This window comes from Macrosteles quadrilineatus, unplaced genomic scaffold, assembly GCF_028750875.1.
Source record: "Macrosteles quadrilineatus isolate MER2022 unplaced genomic scaffold, UCM_ALF_1.0 Scaffold_3__2_contigs__length_128488019, whole genome shotgun sequence".
Lineage (NCBI taxonomy): Eukaryota > Metazoa > Arthropoda > Insecta > Hemiptera > Cicadellidae > Macrosteles > Macrosteles quadrilineatus.
This window is the reverse complement of record NW_026542596.1, coordinates 81,806,684-81,827,302: the sequence shown is the minus strand read 5'-3', so window position 1 is coordinate 81,827,302 and position 20,619 is coordinate 81,806,684. Positions and strand designations below refer to the sequence as shown.

The following is a 20,619-nucleotide window of genomic DNA, read 5'->3' as shown; positions in this document are numbered from 1 at the left end:
AAAAACTGTTAAAATAATTCTGTCTAATTAGCATTAAACTACGTCAACCCCTTTCGCAATAATTTATGTACCCTATTATTAATAAGTATGAAATGCATTACATACATTTTATGTAATTTATGTAAGATACTTCAGACCGTAAAAGCCTTTGTAAGCGATGCATCCTTTGGCCAACGCTGGTGAGTGTAATAGTTCCCTTGACGGTCGTTAATATTAATGTTCATCCTCTTATTGTTGCAAACAGCTCAGAAGCACTACTACATGACTTGTTCCGATATTATACTTTATATGCTGCAGTATATATACAATGAATATCATTACTAAATTATCAATTTGTGGTAGGAGAGTATATTGTATGAACTATCCAATATAACACGATGATAAACACAAATTATAAGGAACTAATTTCATCGGCAGAATCAGCAGACGAATTTTACAACTATCAATATTTTCAGCTCAACCAACTCACCTCAAGCCGATTTTTTCCTACTAGAGAAGAGTTAGAGCCAGAATTTTTACGCTGAAACAGCTGTTTTGACTGCAGTTTGAGGTATAATAAATTCAATCAAATTAGCCTGAAATGAATCTGTTTAACACTAGCTCGAGTATGACATCAAGGCAAAGCCTAGGTTTTAAAGTCATAGACGGTCAAAAGGAGAGTTATGGTGGTTCGTGTGATAAACATAATTGACGGCATTATTGAGTTTTTATTATTTAGCTTACTAAATTGCAAAAAATAAAATTTCATAAATTGTTTACATTACAAATAATTTTTTTTTGTTTTACACGAAAAGCTGTTACCGTTATTAATTCCTTTGCCCTGAAGTGATTATTTTGTGGATGGATACGTTTTATTTGCAGACATATTTACCACAAATGCTGAATTTGATGAGTGTACACAAAAGTTCGTTGGATCAAGTTGTTTAATAATATTTCAGCTGTAACTATTTGGATGTTTTAAACAGATTTGAAACATTTGATCTTACGGTCCACAGAGTTTATGAATAACAATAGTATATTCTAGCTTAGTGAACTGTCCAAACTATACAACATATACGACACACTGCTAGAGCTTTGGTTTAGTTTGTGTAAGCTTATCAATCTATTACCGTAAATAGGTTTAGATAATTATCACAATAATTATATAGTGATTGGAGTTTAGTGTCCAAAACATTTAGAAATATGCACATTACCCATTTTCCGTGTTAAAAACCAGTCTTATTGTAACTGTAATGGTGCTTATAGCCTATTCATCAAGTCACTTTCAGAGTAGAAGCCTAACATTCTGTGCGGCTAGTCATTAAGTCTTGAAACATGTTAAATTAGATTATAAAAGGGAAGTTAAAAATTATTTGGGGTTAATCATTTTCTAATTTTTGTTGAATGTAAGGAAATTCTTTAAGTTTTGAATTCATTTATAGCTATCATATAAACACACCAGATAATTATCAACAATAAAAAATACTTATACAACTTTACTAAGTGATCTATTTTACAAAATAAATACAATAAATATTGCTACATTACAAAATAAGAATATGTTATTTTTCAGACTTACCACATAACACCAAATACTGTGGCGCAGAAACACTTGTTTGAGATTTTTCTGAAAAGAAGAATACAATTAATAGTATCATACCAAAAAAGCTGGCAAACAGAAATATTCCTTTAATAATTTTAATATTATAAGTATTCAACTGGCGTGTTCTTGACTAAGATTTCGCTTAAATAAGATATTTGGGTCATGTTTTGATCAACTGTATACTCGGGGAGTCACCATCATCTAAATTTGAAAAATGTTGCTAAAACATAAACTTTTATACTAAACAATAAAACGTTTTAAAATCTCAAAATCAATTATGTCTATTGAATTCCACAAAATGAATTTTTAGAAATTCTTTTTAAGCGGAAATGAGCCATTGTGCGTAATATTAACAGGTGTGGCAATTTATTCATTTCCATGGAGTGGTAGGAAATTATTATAATGATGCTTCACACTTTAAAGTTTAAACACTAACTTAACTTTAAAAACTTGAAAATTAAGTTTGTTCACAAAATATATTAATAAAGTAGAATATTTTGTAATAAAGTAAATCCCATACTTACAGTAAGTACCATATAAAAATAATAGACAACCCTTAACAGTTAAATAGCAAATATATTAGCAAGTCCAAAAGATATTCAATGATGTAAACACTACTAGTTAAAGAGGTTTCCTTCAATTCTACTATGAAAGAACTAAATATAAATTATTGCAATTAAATCGCCTGGGTTGCGTCATCCAATGGTGCATTTGCTCGGAATCACATTATAGGGGGGAAACTGCCTATCTAGTGAGCGGTTACCAGTTAATTTGTGGAAATGGTTTAGCATTTGCAATCATTATCAAACATTACATCCACCTGCTGGCTGGGTAAAGTTTAAGTAAGCTTGGTACAGTATAAAGCTGAGCTATTGTTTACTGGTGATAAAATTGAAACCAAGTGCAGAAACGTGTTCTACCATACAAAACATTAGCACTTTACATATATTTACCCTTTTTTGCATTGTTTCAAGCTTTTTGAAGGAAATACGTAAACTACAGTTTTTTTTCCAGTAACTTGTTTTGCTGTTTATTCATATTCAAGCATTAGAATCCACAACACGTCTGAAAACATAAGAATGTCTTCCCTCGTCTTTCACACTTCAGTTTTTCGTCACACAATATTTTCAAGCACCAATAAACTTAATTTGAAATATCCAAACCATGCTTTCTTAAACATCAAATTTAATTTTGATCAAAAATTCAAAGATCTACCTGTAATGAAATCATAAACTTAACTTATATTCAAGGTTATTATTTGGTATCATAACTATCTAAGCACACATAAAACTGTCGTTTGTAAAATTGCTGTCTATCTTCAGTTCATCCAATGAAAGCGACATTAAAAAATACGAGGCGTCCTGAGAAGGTCGTAAAGTGAGAGATAACCTCGTGTGCTGCACATAAGTGATGGCGTAGAAAGAGATATTGCTAAGGTTTTATATTGTAATATACATGCCTTCTAAAGTTCACTGTTAAAAAATGTTCGTGCATTGTATGTATCACTAATCTGGGCTATACCATTTCAATTACATAACGTTTATCACATGTTATTATGAGTTAATTTAAAATCCACATATATCTGCAATTTAAGGTCTCATGATATTTAGAAAAATATTTAATATTATATTTTGTCTGCTTAGGATTATTATATGCATTTTTGTTTTACTTGACTAAAGAAATATGTGTTATTGAAACATTTGTTTAGGTAAAAATCGTACACAATGTGTCTAGTTTAAGCTTTAAAAAAAGAAAATCGGACATTAAATTGGTTGTATTTAAATATTTTGAAGGAAAATTGCACAGTTTTATTTTTAAGGATAATAAAATTTTCATTTAAAAAGAGGTCAGTCTAGTTTTTATATAGATGCAGTCTGTCTAGTAGTTTAATCAAATCCATGAGTTTCAAGGAATCGATCAAGAGTCCCATCGGTGAGGAAGATTTTGCTGTGTTGGAGATTTTATTTTGTGAACATCCATAGCTTATTCTGTTTCCAAATAACAATATAGTATTTGAACGCCTAATTGTTTGTATAAAAGATTATGGAATGGTTAAACAAAATACTCGTTTAAACAGCTACCGTACATTTTTTTACTACTTTACAACTTTACTTTACTACCTTTTTACTAGAAAAAAACTTTAAAAATTAAAATACGTGCTGAATAAAGAGTAGTTTAAATGGAAACAAGCTGTGACTTTATCAAGTGAACAACAGCTGTTGGATAATGGCAACTCGGTTAGTTGATAGTTCTATGCACTCGTCGTATCAGCTGATCTCTTGTTTTATAAGGTTTTACATTTCTTTTTATCGAAAATCAAAATATTCACTGAATTGTAATACAATGAAACAAATGGACATTTATATAGGTTGGAATATACGATTGAATAGATTCATATCAATATTTATTCAATGATTTTACAGTAAATTGGGTAATTTAGATTTAGGTCATGAAAATCAACCAAAATAACTGTTTTAAGCTTATGACCCATTAACACTCACAACATCACAAGTATTTTCCCCATTCAATAAAAATTTAGAGTAAACTATTGTTTTTATTTCATAAGGAAAAATGTTCTCGTCACAAACAAGTGCTATAACCTTCTTGATTTTGCAAAAGTTAATAAGCTAATAATCTCAACAGGATATTAAAACTGCAATATCCAGTTAATTGATAAAGTTTAAATCTAAAGAGAATATAAAACCTTGTTTCTTGGTGCTTTAGCAAAGCAATTAACTTCATTTCTCTTGTTCTTACTGTCAAAGATTTAGCTCCAGACTTTTAATTAAAGCATAGATGTTAAATAGCTTTCCACTCGAATAAGATAAGTTTTCAACTTATCTTTGATATAGATATCTTTATTTATCCTTTCTCCATTGCCCAAACCTAAAAGATTGTCCTTCATTTTTTACATAAATTTTGTCTTCCTTTATGTTCCTTATTGTACGTACATAGGTAGATTTTGCTAAGATTAAGTAATCAAATATTTTCTCTACAATTAAGTTTTTTTGTTTACCCATGAATCGAACAGTCATGTTTGTTTACAGAGCATAAGAAGGTCGTTAACTATGGTATTCAGTTTATTCACCTAATAGACATGTTCAACTTACACTTAAGGTCATAATTAATCTACCAGTCTGAGGTCTACCACACAGAGAAATGATGTTGAAACCCCTTGCCCCAACCACCATAGCAACCACTATAATGACGTACAATGTATGGTAGCAATCGAGACTAATCTTGTACTTTTTACACACTGACACACCAACCGTGATATTTTTCATTGCTTTCGTGTAAACGTAAAATCTATAATTTATTTGCGGATAATGAATTCTTATTTTTACTGCACTGATAGATCAACTGTGATTTTGACGTTGTTGTTGTCGTCATGGAAACATAAGAGTTCGTAATAGTATATCATCTGTATTGTAACGTCAGTGTGGTTGCCATGAAAAGAAGAGTTTTGTCTACAGTATATGTATTTTTACTGAGACTTAAAATCCTTTCAGGGCTATGGACGGGCTATAGCGGATATATCCAGCCAAAAAACTAATTAGTATACACCAATCTTTATAATAAGAAAAAAAAACAGTACACTGCATTATAAATGGGTAATTTGTATAATAATTGCACAAGCTTTCCGGCTACTATTTTGCACCATAGAGTGAGTAAATAATGTGAAACTATCATTTCACAAGTGGTTGTTAGTGAGTGACGTTTAAATTGTTTTTGTGTTTTGTGCTTTATTTTTATGTTATCGAGCTAAATTGACTAATCCAAACGATCTTAAATTTGAAGATAGTATTGGATGCTTAATAAAAGCATAGATGAAGTAATATAAAATGATAAAAGTATGTCTGGGGGGGGATTTTATACTTGGAAATGAAAATAATAGTATAGAATGTGATGAATATGATGAACCTGAAGAACGTTTTTGGCCCCCCAAAAAAACATAAGGTGGACGGATATATCCGTCAAATTAAATGCAATTTCTTCATAACTGTTTTACAAAAGTTAGTTCAGCCCTAAGGAAAACCTTTTTATGATCCATGAGTTATTTCAACCAGAATAAATACAAAACATAACCACTTTACGTCTTTTTATTTTGTCAAAAAATTATTAAGTTCGAGCCCTTCATTTAATTTAGCCCGGGAAGGGTTAAGATCTATTGTTTTTGTATCATTACACCAACTTTGAAATCATCGTTGGTGTTGGCATGGCAACCAAATCCCGCCTAAAGATTGCAACTTTTGTAAAAAAATATATATTAAGTTTCATATTGAAATTTAAGTAATGGGTATTCCAAGGGCTTTTATGGGCTTCCATTACATTTGGCTCCATTTCATTTTTAAGCAGTAGTTGAAAGTCAAATATCCCTTATGACAATCAGTTCAATACTTAACAGAGTGTTGTAGTATTAGGGAGAATAGACGCATGTATTTTTTAAGGTTATATAGTTGTATTTGGATATTGATTTTGAACAAAAAGTATCATCAAAAAATGAATACCACAATTTTAACCCCCTTTTAATCATTTCGCCTTCAAAACATTCACACTCAGGAAGACACGATCACTAAAGTAAAAGAGTAGCCTATATTTTAAATACAAATGTTTTAACTTTTACCATAAGTTTTTATCATAATGTGTTCAAAAAGATTAGTTTTCCAACCAAAACTATTATAGCCTAAGATATCTCAATGGGTATGTAGTATTAAAAAGATCCAAAGGTGTTGAGTTTTACATATATTAAGGTAAGGAAGATTATTAGTCTGAAAAAAGAAAATTTACTTGCCAATCAAACCTTTGGATTTGATATACAAATATTGCATTTGATCATTGCATTGTAAGTAGTTGAGTATAGATAAAGCTAAAGATTCAGCCTCAATTTCTTAGAGTACGTAAAACAGTGTGTACGTGATAGCATGGCCTCTGACGATAGGCCACCATCCTTCTCATGTTTCCTCTAAGAGGCCACTTCCATCTTCAGATTGTTTTACAGCATCTTAACACGCGATGCGTTTTTGTTGTATTTTAAATAATATTCTTTGTTGCAAAGACCTATACATTGTTTAATTTGTTTAATATTTTGATATTTGAGTAAAACAAAACCTTTAAGAGCATAATAAAATTTATAAAACTAAATCCATTACAATGAGAAGGGTTTACATAAAAATACTTGGTTAAAATGTATTGCACCTATTGTAATTTTTAGTATGAAAAATCATAGTTTGTCACTACCACTATCACTTACCCACGATAAAGGTTGTTGACGAGCTAATGTCAGATTGCTAAACAGTTTTTTACTTTTGCAAGTAAATAATTTGTTGTAATAGTTTTTATTCACAGTAATTTTTTATGTAAAATAATGTTTGTTTACTTAAAAAACCAAGTCATATCATTCACTAATAGTCAAAGGTCGATGAACCTGATGATTGTATATTACACTTTAATTTTATATGACAATCATGTGAAATCCTGCACTTGATGTACATTTAAATAAAATATTGTGCAGTACCTTCTGTATCAAAAATAGTCAATGGTAAGTACTCAATATCATTGGACAATGTTTAATTATCCAGAAATTTGCCTTGCTTCTTTTCAAAACTATAATAATGATATACGTCGTAACTGGGATTCGTTTTAACAGAAAAAAAAATACCAGAAAATGGCCAGCAGACTATTGTTTAAAAGGATAAACGTTACACTTATGTATAAGTATTATTTGATGGTTCAACTATTTTTTATCTTCAAAATAAGGAAATAATGACGTAACTAGTAAGTTTTTCATGTAATTTGTTACTAAAAGAGTTATTAATTTTAAAATATCATTCATTCGTTTTGTCAAACACGCTGTCATCAATTTAATATGCACAAGAGTATAAGGTTTTTCTTGCCTTTTTACGTATAAACATAAAGTATATTTCGTGTATCGAGTTGTGGTTCTGTTATTCCAGTATTCCATTAGAAATCCCCCAGCGATGCAAGGGTATTGGAAACACTTGTACAAATATTGTGACGAGAAAACGTTCCTCGCTGCTGAATTCACCTTATTTTAACATTATTTTATCTGTTTATTCCACATATCTTCTCGATACTTTCGACTTTTAAATTAGAATTGGACAACAAACGCTTAAATTATCAAATTTGAATTTTAAATGTGGTATAATATTTAAGATTGTATCCGTACACAGTGAGAACAGAACAGCGAGTTTTTCTTATGGAATTCCTTTTGTTTTTTGTAATCATTAAGTATTTTGATACATACGAAATATTTTAATGTGTTTACTTCATTTTATGCTAAAAGAAAACGATATTTACCAATAAATTCGATTAATTATTTTAAGACGCAGTTTCAACACAGTATGTTTTTTCAGGTAAAAAGAGTTAGATCATAGTTGGTGGACAGTAAAAAAAAAACTGTCTAAGACTCGAAACAGTTCAAGACTCAAAACAGTGCCACTTATGATTTTCACAGTCACCAATTGATGTTGGATAGGTTAAAACTATTATCAATTTTACTACGCAAAGATTAGTTTGGTTGATAAAGTGAAATTGATGTTACCAAAAGTACACCAATCATATATACCTTCATGGAAAATTAGCCAAAAACGTAAATTAAATCCAGTTACAACAATACAGCTTAACAAAAATGTTTGCCTCACTTCCAAAAACATGTTTTGCATTTCTTGCGTTATTCCACATGCACGTGAGTTTTCATTAACTTATAAACAATTACACACAATATGTGATTCAATTACAAAAAAGGAGGATACTTTTATTACCGTTAGATAGGCTTTATCACCATAACAGTCGAAGCTAAGAGCATTATTATGTAAATCAAGATTAGGTTCAAGTTGGTTTAGGTCTGAAACGATTTCCGTATTTTCTGCCGAAACGGCCTCAGGGATTCAACTGTAGCTTACATTCTAATTAAGTTCTACTACTTGATAAAGTAGGTTTTTATATTGAGTCATTATAAAAGAAAATGTTTACCGGGATACCAGTCTTTGACATTGGAAAAAGTGGCAAATCATTAACACTACCATCACAAAGATTTATTGGAATCACCGTTACGAGTCAGCGTTTTTTTCAAAATAAGAATTGATAGTTTGCTTAAATAGCTATAAGGATATGCCATTTTTAGTACTAAATAATGGGAACGTTAAGTGGGTCCAAATTATGATGAAAATATCAAAAATGTTTCCTTATGCGGTTGCAACGAATGTAATGCAAAAATGCTAATCTTCTATTTTTGACTGCATGAAACTCTTTATTAATCAGATGTGTTGATGATGTGACTAAAAACGAAATTTCAAAAAACAAATTTTCAACTAAATAAAATGGAGGTAAATGGATATGATAGTATAGTATCTTTGGGAAAATCGTCTTAAATTAATGCTACCCTTGTGTAATAATGTATTCACGTACGTAGAGTGAAACGTCCATAGAATCAATTGTTGATTACTAACAATCAAATATTTCCATTGTTCTTTGCATACAATTTTGAAAATATATTTTATAACTTAAAAAACCTACAAATTCGGCAATAAATAAATTCTAGTAGTTATTCCACAACACTTACTTAATTATTTTGAAACACACAGATCAACATGAATACCTACATTAAAAAAGCTAGGATTAAGTTTTGAAAATAGTCATCTAAATCATTTTTAGGTCATTATTACGTTACTTACAGGTCACTTATAAATTTAGAAAAAACATTCTATTTAAAGGAGGTATATTATTTTCTTCAGAAGAAAACTAAGGTAAATACAGATTCGGGTCAGCCATGCAGCTTTGCATTGAATAAATAATAGCAATAACCGACTACTGATATCAAACTACTATAGGCCTACACAGACTCATGTGCAAAATAATAAAAAAAAACATGGTAAAGATAGAATTCTGTATGGATGTATTAATAACAGAGCGTTTTAATGGACTCGAGTGGTTTGTGAAAACGAGAGAACAAGCTGATCTCAGCCACTAATTGCCAATTAACTATTAACCCTCTTATCAAGCTCATGTGGAGCTTCTCGTAATACCTAAGGAGTGAATGCACGGGTTCTGTAATACACTTGAAATATCATTCAACTTTCCCAGGTATGTTTATGTGGTGGTAGTGTGTGATTAAAATGTCAAAATACTAAGTATAACTATTTTTTTTATAAACCATTAAAGGCTCTCAGTGATTAGCGATGTTAGAAAATGAAAATAATTTTTTTTTATTCCAAATTATACTGTAAACCATAAATCATGAGGGTCTGTTCGAAGCTGCAAAGCTCATATTCTATTAAACCGTACGGTATATGAAATTAAGGCCAGGTTGAGATTGCCCTGTGGTTAGCTGGCTTTAATTTATGGCACCGAATGTAGTAGTTAAATCCAAGCGCTGCCTTTCCATACAGCATATCATCATTTTCTTTTCAATATTTTTACCCATCATTAATTACTTTGCTAGACGATATTTAAAGTGTTATTCATTCCTAGATATGAGACATACTTTTTTTATCTTACTTTTTTAAACGTCCTTTGTAATAATCTAGTATATTCGAAATGAAAATGCTTGTGATTTTATTATTGAAATTGCAATACAATTCATGAACAGACCATTTAATAACTCCTTTAAAAAATAATATACTTAATAAAGATGCTTTAACTTATGTTTACGTTCAACTAACATGTTAACCTGACAAGAGGTCAACAAAACAGTGTTCAATTTAACAAGTGTGTATATTATTTGGTTTACTACTTTTGATTGGGATACAGCTTACTTAGGACCGAAGGGAGGAACTCTTAGCTAAAGCACAGATTACAAACTACTCCTACAAATATAATATTTACGCCAAGTATGTAATACCTACTGGTTTCTAGTATGGTTTGTAACTAATGTCAACTTTTACAGCATAACAAAAAAAATCTAATCTGAAAGATTTTAATATTTCAATACTTTCAAACTCAAAGGGGTGAAAAAAATGTGGAAAACACATAGATTTTTACGATATGTAAATGATCAGGGATCCAGGGGTATAACAATCATAAGGCCATTAGTTTGGTTAGAAGAAAATCACTTGTGTTTGCGAGCCTGAAATGCATGGAAACAGGCTATTTTCTAATGAAGAGAGGCGAAAATTAAATTTCCTTCCTATTAAACGTATTTTTTCCAAATATATTAGATTTTTAGAGGTGAAGATTAACAACAGTTAGAATAAATTAAGCAGAGTTGTTCTGGAGGACCAGGTCTACGTGTCAGGTTTGTAGACAGATGGAAACTCACGAGAATACACGTGTCACATCTGTTAGGATTAAATTTTAAAATTATTTCATACCTAATTTTAAGACATAATATACAACTCATCATGCAAATAATCGTAGTCTTTACAAGGATGATATCCTTAAGTTGAAAACATCCAATACACCATATACTTTCAGGGAATGCTTATATTAAGCATATTAAGCCATTGTAATAAATTAATCCTTTTATTTCTTCAATATAATTAGTTGGTCAAGAGATTTTCAAATTTAAAAGAAGACGAATATCCATACTTTTTCCTCGACAGGAAACTAAACTTATAGTCACCTAATCACTAAGCTTCCAACACATCCTAGACGAGTATTATGAATGTTAACCACAATGATATTACTTAATAATAGACTGGAAGTAATTTAAGACCGCAAACAAACTTTCTAAAATACAAGAAAAACACAATAAGAACAAGTAAAGAGAAACAACTAAGGACAATATTTACTGAAAGGGTCGAATTAAAAGTTGTAATTCAAACGCTCTGGAAGGTAAAGCTACAGTAATTTCTTCGTAGGAGTAAATTCAACTTTTCATTTACACTTGGGTAAAATTTTACAAATTTATTTCCAAGTTTTATAATATTTTATCATTTACTTCTAATGGGGAACACCTGTACTTTGTTTAAGTCTGTATGTGTTTAAAACCTCATTTATACAAGGTTTGTATCAAAAAGTGTATAATAAATTGCTTACCATGCTTATCATATTCAAACCACGATCTAACCATTGACTGGTCCCTCAACCAGTGTTTTTCAAAAGAGATCACTAGTAAAATACTACACACAAATGTACAGTGCACAAATACAACAAACATAATGTCGTCAGAATAAACATTTATACTTTTCCTAACTAACTGATGATATAGATTGGCCAGGAATAGTTAATAATAATAATAATATCACCTGTCTAATAAAAGGACACTGTTTTGTGTCGTTTGGTTGGAACACTGGAGTGCGGCAAAAATAAAATGAGTGCCGCAAAAGAAAGTAAACGCAGCAATTAGCTACTTTGCGTGCTATAATCAGTGCAAGGAAGCCCACTTTGTAGGACATAATATGTAGCCCAGTCAACACAATTACATGTGTTATAATGAGTTGTGGTTTCCTCGGTAAACTCTACCCGATATGCATGTGAACACAACCAAAACAGCATGGCTTATTCATTATCTGACCATCGATGTCTATCATGGAAATGTTTACCAGTGTGTTATAAAAATTTAAACTGATTGTTAGAACAAAATATCAAACTCCTTAACAGCATAGATAGAGTATTAGGAGTGGGAAATGAGAAAAATAAAATTTACTCATCTACATATTTTAGGGTAATTTAAATTTACAATTAAAACCCAGTGATTGATACAAATGTATCTTTAACATTCAACAAACTACATAAAAAGGGTTCATATCAAAATGCATTACAAGAATTATCAACTAAACTTCTTTTGTTTTTCTTTTTTGGATTTCGATTGCATTATAATATCCATTAGGCTAAACCTTGATTTTAATGCTTAAAGTGTAAATTATACTATCAACCATTAGTTAATTGTACCACCGTATTACCTGATATGGATATAATTTCACAGTAAGCAGGTTTAAATGAAAAAAATGAATCTAAACAAGATATTTATTTCTAAATACATAGTTTAGTTCCAAAACCAAAGACGCTTCAGAGAGTGAAATAAATGCCGTTAAATATCAATTATCAATGGAGTACACTAATGAAACAGTAATAATAAAGAGTAATAACATTGAACAAAATTATCACCTACTAAATATAAATTTTACAACTGATATTACTTCCAATTTCACAATACCTATTTATTATTATTCCAACTATAACACCTTCAGAAAAAAATCTCTGTATCGAATCTGCCCCGTAAACGGAAGAAACTTTGCATAATGCGCGTATATTAACACAGAACCGGCAAGAATCATAAACATGAATAAATGACGACACCGGCCCGAATAGTAAAGGCCTACTAATAACTGTAACATCTGGTTTGGACGTTTTTGGCAGTTCTATTTAAATAATCCTACAAAACTGTTTACTTTCGGGCCAGTGACGTAATTTGTTAAAGTTTATGATCAATACCACAGCCTCCTATATTACAAGGCCGTGGTAAGACAACGTGGCAACGCCGAAATGCTGTTGCATTATTTTATAAAGGAGATCCTTCGCAGTCTTTATTTTAAAACGTGAACAATGCTTGAGGTTAAAACATAACAGTATCATTATTTATTATTGTTTTTACCACAGTAACTACATTGGAACAATATTACTGTTATTGCCATGGCAATAAGCCGTTCTGTGCGACGTTGCCACACACCAACGCCGCGGGCTTTATAGGTATTTACTCAGGGGAGGTATGGAAGAGGCTACGATGACAGCTGTTGGCTTCTGATTAGCTGAGGGAACGCCATTACCGTAACAAAACGATCTGAATCCATCGGCCTCAGTGGCCTAATGGTTAGCGTGCCGGGCTCATATGCTGAAGGTCCCAGGTTCGAATCCCGCTGGTAACATTAACGTTTTGTCCAAGATTTGTTTATTATCAGCAAGTTTGGTTGGTTTGGTTCGGTTATGACAGTTTAATTTTATTATTAAGTCATTATAAAATTTTAATTGAGCAATTTCTAGTTTGATTTAATAAACATAATTATTTTTTCTAATACTTAACTTTTGTTATATTATTTCATTATCAGCAAGTTTGGTTAGTTCGGTCAGGTTATGATAGTTTAATTTTATAATTAAAAAATAATAAAGTTGAATTTAAGGCATTTATAATTTTATTTTATGAACAGAACTATTTTTGCGATTAGTAAGGCTCGTCACACACTGCGTCCGGTCCGGTAAAATCGGATCCGGTGTTTTTCACCTGATCCGGCAAATCTCCACACACTGCATCAGGCGTTCCAGTTCCGGCGACCAGTCTGAGTCTATGCGAGAACAGCGGTATTGTGAGTTGAAGTGTTTAACCAACAACAAAGTAGTTTGTTTTAACCAAATTTCCCTAAAGCAATGAGTGACAGAGACAGTGAAGAGATCTTCGTAGTTGCAGCAGCTCTTGCTTAAACGTCTTTGTGGCCTAGGTCGTATAGCACAGGGTACTGTACCTCTGTACTAGCATAATCAGTTTATCTTCCAATGACATTTTGTAAAAAGTCGTACAGTGTGAACAATAACCACACAACCACGTCTGCTGCTACTGTCAGTGCCCACTGTCACTGTCACGAGGTGAGTAGAAGTCGTCTGCGCATGCGCGAGCTCTCCGGTGTCGGAAGCTTGCCGGAAGCCTATCGCTTCTCGACCGAAATAATTTTACCGGACCGGACCTGAAGCACCGGACCGGATGCAGTGTGGGGACTTCCATTTGAATTAATGATTTTCGAATTCACCTGATCCGGCATGCCGGATCCGATTTTACCGGACCGGACGCAGTGTGTGACGAGCCTAAACCTTCATTGGCAAAGTGCTCTCTACTACAGCGCTGTTCACGGAGGAATTTTGAACTAATGCCTCAATCGTACCTCCCCTAAGTCAGACCCGGTTTTATAGAAGGCTATATATCTATACTATTTATGTCTAATGTCCTTGTCACCATGGTTACATTGAAGCCCAGTAATACTCTAAAAACAGAGGTCTTTACGAACAAGGTTAAACCGAGGTCAAACTTAACGCAATCCCAGTGATGTGTAGACTACTTAGAGTTAGTGTTCGCAATGTATCTTAGTATTTTATGTCCACAAGCCATGGTCTAACCACATCGTTTGGCTTCCACGAATAATTTTGGAACTACCCAGTTTAAACTCGCGTCGAATAAAATTATCTAAAATACGGAGAAAGTATAAGATTTTCTACAATCAGTAATTTCTAAAATCCAAGTTAATTGGGCTTACGTTATGATTGTAATATTCGAAGTGAAATAAAATGTATCTTACACTGTGTAATGCAGTGTGGTGATATTCCAAGTACTGTACAAAATGTCAGCTGACATTCTTAATGTTTTAGTCAGATTTGTTTATTTATTCTGTTTAATTCTTGTATTCAGTTTTGCTTAATAAAACCTAAGTTTTATTCTCTAAAGGTTTATTACAATTTATTAAGCAAATATTATCATAATTAGTCTGAGAATCAGTATCTATAGGCTTCCTATAAACCATTCTATTCAATCACTTAATACTAGAGAAAGAAATGGATAAACTGTTAAGACCAGAAAGATTTGAATGTCTACCTGATACAACCAAAGCAGCATTTGAATTCAAACATTGGTTGAGGACTTTTGAAAATTTTGTATCCTCTGTTGATAAAGTAAGTGACGAAGAAAAGTTAAAACTACTCATAAATTACATTAGTCACAACGTATATGAATTTATTTCAGAAGCAAAGACCTATGAAGATGCTGTGAAGGTTTTACAGACCCTCTATGTGAAACCTCAAAATGAAGTTTATTCAAGGCATATATTAGCTATTTCCAAGCAACAACCTGGGGAGTCTGTAGATCAATTCTTACAAAAACTGAAACTTTTGAGTAAAGATTGTAATTTTCGTAATGTTAATGCAGAAGAAAGTAAAAACGATTACATTAGAGACTCATTCATCACTGGGCTATTATCTCCTCAAATACGTCAAAGACTACTAGAGAACAATACTCTGAAATTAGAGGATGCCGTTGCTCAAGCAAGAGCTCTAGAATCAGCTCAGAAACACTCAGAAATCTACCAACAAACTCATCAAAATCAATTCTTGAACAGTACTTTAAATCAAGAGATGAATCAAGAAGAATGTTATAAGGAATCATCACTGGCTGCCTCAGGGACAATAAAATGCTTCTTCTGTGGGAAAGCCAAACATCCTCGAAATGTCTGTCCAGCCAGGGATGCTGATTGTCGAAACTGTGGGATAAAAGGTCATTTCTCAATTGTTTGTCGTCGTAAAAAATCAGGTAAATCTTCTAATCTTTCAGCCATGGAGAAAAGTCATGAGTCTGGACTGCTGGCTGCCGCTCCTCGATGTTTATCAAAGTCTGTAGTTACAGTTAAGATTAACAATGTTGTCGCTGATGCTCTAATAGATACTGGTAGCTCTGAAACATTCATAAATAAAACATTCGTTGACAAAACAAAGTTTTTAGTTGTTCCTGGAGGAGGCCAGATTTCTATGGCATCTGTAGACTTACAATCCCGTATCTGTGGGCACTGCTTCGTTGATATTGAGCTTTTAGGGCATCAACATATAAAAACTAAGGTTTCAGTTTTGCCTAATCTCTGTGCAGACATGATAATTGGGCATGATATTCTCTCTAAGTATACAAATCTATGCATATCATTTGGCGGTTCTAAGCCAGCACTAACTTTGGGCCCTTGCAGTTTGCCTACAGCTATTGTTGAACCTCCTGAACTATTTGCTAATCTTTCACCAGATTGTCACCCAATAAAAATAAAATCTCGAAGGTTCTCCCTTGATGAAACAAGATTTATAGAAAATGAAATAGGTAAATTGTTGTCTGAAGGAATAATTGAAGAGAGCAATTCTCCTTGGAGGGCTCAAGTCCTGGTTACCAAAAATGAGAATCACAAAAGACGGTTAGTCATTGATTACTCTCAAACTATTAACCGTTTCACTAACCTTGATGCTTATCCTTTACCAAATATTGAAGATCTTGTTTCAAAAATTTCTAAGTATGAGGTATTTAGTACAGTTGACCTCCGAAGCGCTTACCATCAAATCCCTATTTGTGAAAATGAGAAAAAATACACTGGCTTCGAAGCAGGTGGGAAACTATATCATTTCAACAGAATACCTTTTGGAGTTACCAATGGAGTTGCTTGTTTCCAGCGTGTAATTAATGGTATAATCAGTAAAGAAAAGTTAGAAGGGGTTTTTGCTTATCTAGATGATTTGACGGTTTGTGGTAAAGATCAAGAAGATCATGATAGAAATCTTGCAAATTTCTTGGCAGCAGCCAACAAGTACGGGCTGACTCTGAATCAAGACAAATGTTCATACTCCCAAAGATCAATCAGACTTCTGGGATACCTAATTGAAAATAACACTATTAAACCGGATCCTGAAAGACTTGAACCCCTTCTGAACTTACCTGTTCCTAGTAATTTTGATTTATTAAGGCGTGCAGTTGGAATGCTAGCTCACTATTCAAGATGGATCCCTCAATTTTCTGAAAAAGTACACAGATTAGTTAAATGCAAAACATTCCCAATTCCTCCAGAAGTTGTTTCTGACTATGAAAAACTGAAACAAGAGATAGCTCAGTCTGCTATTAATACTATTGATGAATCTATCCCATTCGTAGTAGAAACAGATGCATCACAGAATGCACTTGCAGCGACTCTTAGTCAAATGGGTCGTCCAGTTGCTTTTTTTTCACGATCGTTATCAGACAGTGAAAAGAGACACTCGATAATAGAAAAGGAAGCAGCAGCTATTGTCGAGGCAGTCAGGAAATGGAGACATTTCTTAGTTGGACGGCATTTCAAGATTGTGACAGATCAAAGGTCGGTGTCATTTATTTTTGATCAAAAACACAGTAGCAAAATAAAGAATGAGAAACTTCAACGATGGAGGCTAGAACTGTCTTGTTTTAGTTTTGACACTGTCTACAGGCCTGGTATTCAAAATACAGTCGCTGATGCCTTCACTCGACTCTGCAGTTCGATGCCAAATCAAAGTTTAATTGACTTACATAAGTCACTATGTCATCCAGGCGTTACTCGAATGGTGCACTGGGTCCGAACCCACAATCTTCCTTACTCAGTCGAAGATGTGCGAAAAATGACTGCAGGCTGTCCACTATGTGCAGAGATCAAACCAAAATTCCTGAAAACTTCTAGTGGACATCTCATCAAAGCTATGGCCCCATTTGAGAGGCTTAATATGGATTTTAAAGGGCCAATCCCTTCAGTAACAAATAACACCTATATTCTAACTATAGTTGACGAATATTCACGTTATCCTTTTGCACTCCCCTGTCCTGATATGAGCTCAAGAACTATTATCAAACAACTTCACAAAGTCTTCAGTATTTTTGGTACACCATCATATATACACACAGACCAGGGTAGCGGTTTTATGTCGGTAGAACTAAAATCATTTTTACATAATTTGGGAATAGCTACAAGTCGTGCAAGTCCATATAACCCACGTGGAAATGGGCAAGTTGAACGATTCAACGGAGTAATATGGAATACTGTTCAGCTAGCATTGAAATCAAGAGGGATGAAAATAACTCAGTGGGAAAGTGTTTTAGATGAAGCCCTTCATTGCATCAGATCCCTCTTATGCACAGCTACGAATTGTACACCGCACGAAAGAATGTTTAAACATCAAAGAAGATCTAGCAACGGAGAAACTATCCCTACTTGGCTGACTATTCCTGGAAAAGTTCTTATGAAGAAGCACATAAGAGGCAGTAAGTTTGACCCACTGGTCGAAGAGGTTGAAGTAATTGAGACAAACCCAAAATATTCTTTAGTCCGCAATAAAGAAGGAAGAGAATCAATTGTGTCCTTAAGATATTTAGCACCAAGAGGAAATGTAATGCAAAATCCAACAAATCTTACTTATGAAAACGAAGACGTTGATGAACAGTTGGAACAGAACACTACCTCGTCAAAATCGCTCCTTCTGGAACAGAACACTACTTCGTCACAACCGCTCCTTCAAAACTATACAGATTTATGTTTACCACCAGCAACGTCAGATGGTGTTCCTGAAAATGATGAACATCAAACCAGCAGCGCTCCTTGCAATCAACCTCATCCACCACGTCGGTCAACCAGACCAAAGGTGTTACCTAAGAAATTCGATGTGTATAAAATTTACTAGAGCGGAAGAATGTGGTGATATTCCAAGTACTGTACAAAATGTCAGCTGACATTCTTAATGTTTTAGTCAGATTTGTTTATTTATTCTGTTTAATTCTTGTATTCAGTTTTGCTTAATAAAACCTAAGTTTTATTCTCTAAAGGTTTATTACATGCAGGCTAAAAATCGTCCTTCTTTTAATGAGGAAGTTTTATTTACATTAACTACACATAACTACTGTATGCTTGGTTAAATACCTTACAAAACGCCAAACAAATGAGAGAACAAGAGTTAAGTTATAGCTCGACAGGTCACGAGTAGGGACTAGCGTTACACCTGCGGCAAGTTTGTTATTTCTATCAGATGTTCCACTGCTGTAAGGAATGATACGTGTTGTATATTTTTCCTTTCCGTGACTTAGGTGTACGCTTTTTCATTTGAGTTTGAAGGGTATTTATAAAGGTTTGTAAAAAAATCTACCTAACGTAACAGATTTCATGACAACTATAACCTTTAAAGCTTTGAATTGAAACTTCAATCACAGTTTTTAAAGTATAAATATAACGTTTAGTAATGATAAAAAAACCATACCTAACTTTAATTTTTGCTGTATGATAGAGGATTGTTAACTATTAAAATTAACTTTTTCTATACACTTATTAATAAAAAAATAATAAAAGCAAACCCTCGTAATAATTAATCTAGTGATAAACTGACTTACATAAATTAACTATTAGTCTTACAGGTTGATAGGCAACACTTTAGGATAATTTAATTTTGAAGTTAAGTTAGGTTTAATTTTTAATAATTAAGAGGCACAAGCATAAAATCTCAAAATACTTCGTATTTTAATCATCCCCGTTTCAAAAAAAACTTACTAATTTTATTTTTTCGCTGAATTTCATAATCGAGCCAAAGTACGATCACGAATAAAGTGTGAAATACAATAATGCAAATTATTCTAAAATTGGAGTCAGCTGAAATCCTAAGTGGAGCAGACGATTTCTGCGTTTTCGTCCTCGGGCACTAAGATTTCAATTTTTGTTTTGTTTTATGAAGCTTACAATTAGTAATATCTGGGTAGCAAAAAATAAAATGAAACTCTCGGAGTTTTAGTAATTACGACGTTTTATCCAATGAAAGTCTGGTCAATGAGCTATTACAGCTAATATTAGGCTATCTTACCTCAAATTAACGAGAACAATAAAATGGAACGAATTCTAAGAGATCAAAAGTAGGGAAAATAATTTTACTTTAACTACGCCCTGCGTATTATAAATCATTGTATAGAATTTTTTTACGTTCTTACACACATGTCAAGCCTATGACCCCAAAGAGGAAAACCTACAGACCAGTTGAATTCCAAGTTTCTTCATGTCTATACAAATTACATAGCCTACATGACATTTTGGACCATTGAATGGGTTTGTCGAGATGTTTTAAAACAAATTTAATGTTTCTGCTAGAGATATTTTTTCAAAGTCCATGTCAATAGTCATAGTCATAGTCAAGAATCTTTATTCATCGTAAACATGGTTGTGCATGAATAGTGTCAAATAAATTAAAACTAATGCTTAAAACTATGATGAGCCATTTTCAATTCATCCAAAGAATATAAGGACAGGTCCATTAAATATTCCTTCAGACGTTTTGAAAAAATGTTTTGTCGATACTTTGATTACAGTCATTTCTACATAACTTTTTCCTACCTACTTTAGAGTCCAAAAGCTTGTCATATTTCTTAGCATAAAACATACTTGAATATCTACATTGGTTTATCATAGCTATCTTGACTAAGCTTTTTTTAACAAAATATATTTATAATGATTACGGAGAAATTACTCGAATCAAAGTTGTTTTGTTGTTTGAGATAGAATTATTAGGTAAGTTTTATAAAATACTTTAAATAATGT

At 32.5% G+C, this 20,619-nt stretch overlaps 1 protein-coding gene across 1 annotated transcript in view; it reads right to left on the bottom strand.

Moving 5' to 3' along the window:
• Window positions 1–1,576, bottom strand: part of LOC128989329 (uncharacterized) — a 510,234-nt gene extending 508,658 nt beyond the window's left edge. Inside the window, exon 1 of the mRNA XM_054411209.1 lies at window positions 1,559–1,576. The gene's annotated coding sequence lies outside the window, so the exon portion shown is untranslated. The remainder of the gene's footprint in view (window positions 1–1,558) is intronic.
• Window positions 1,577–20,619: the final 19,043 nt, after the last annotated feature.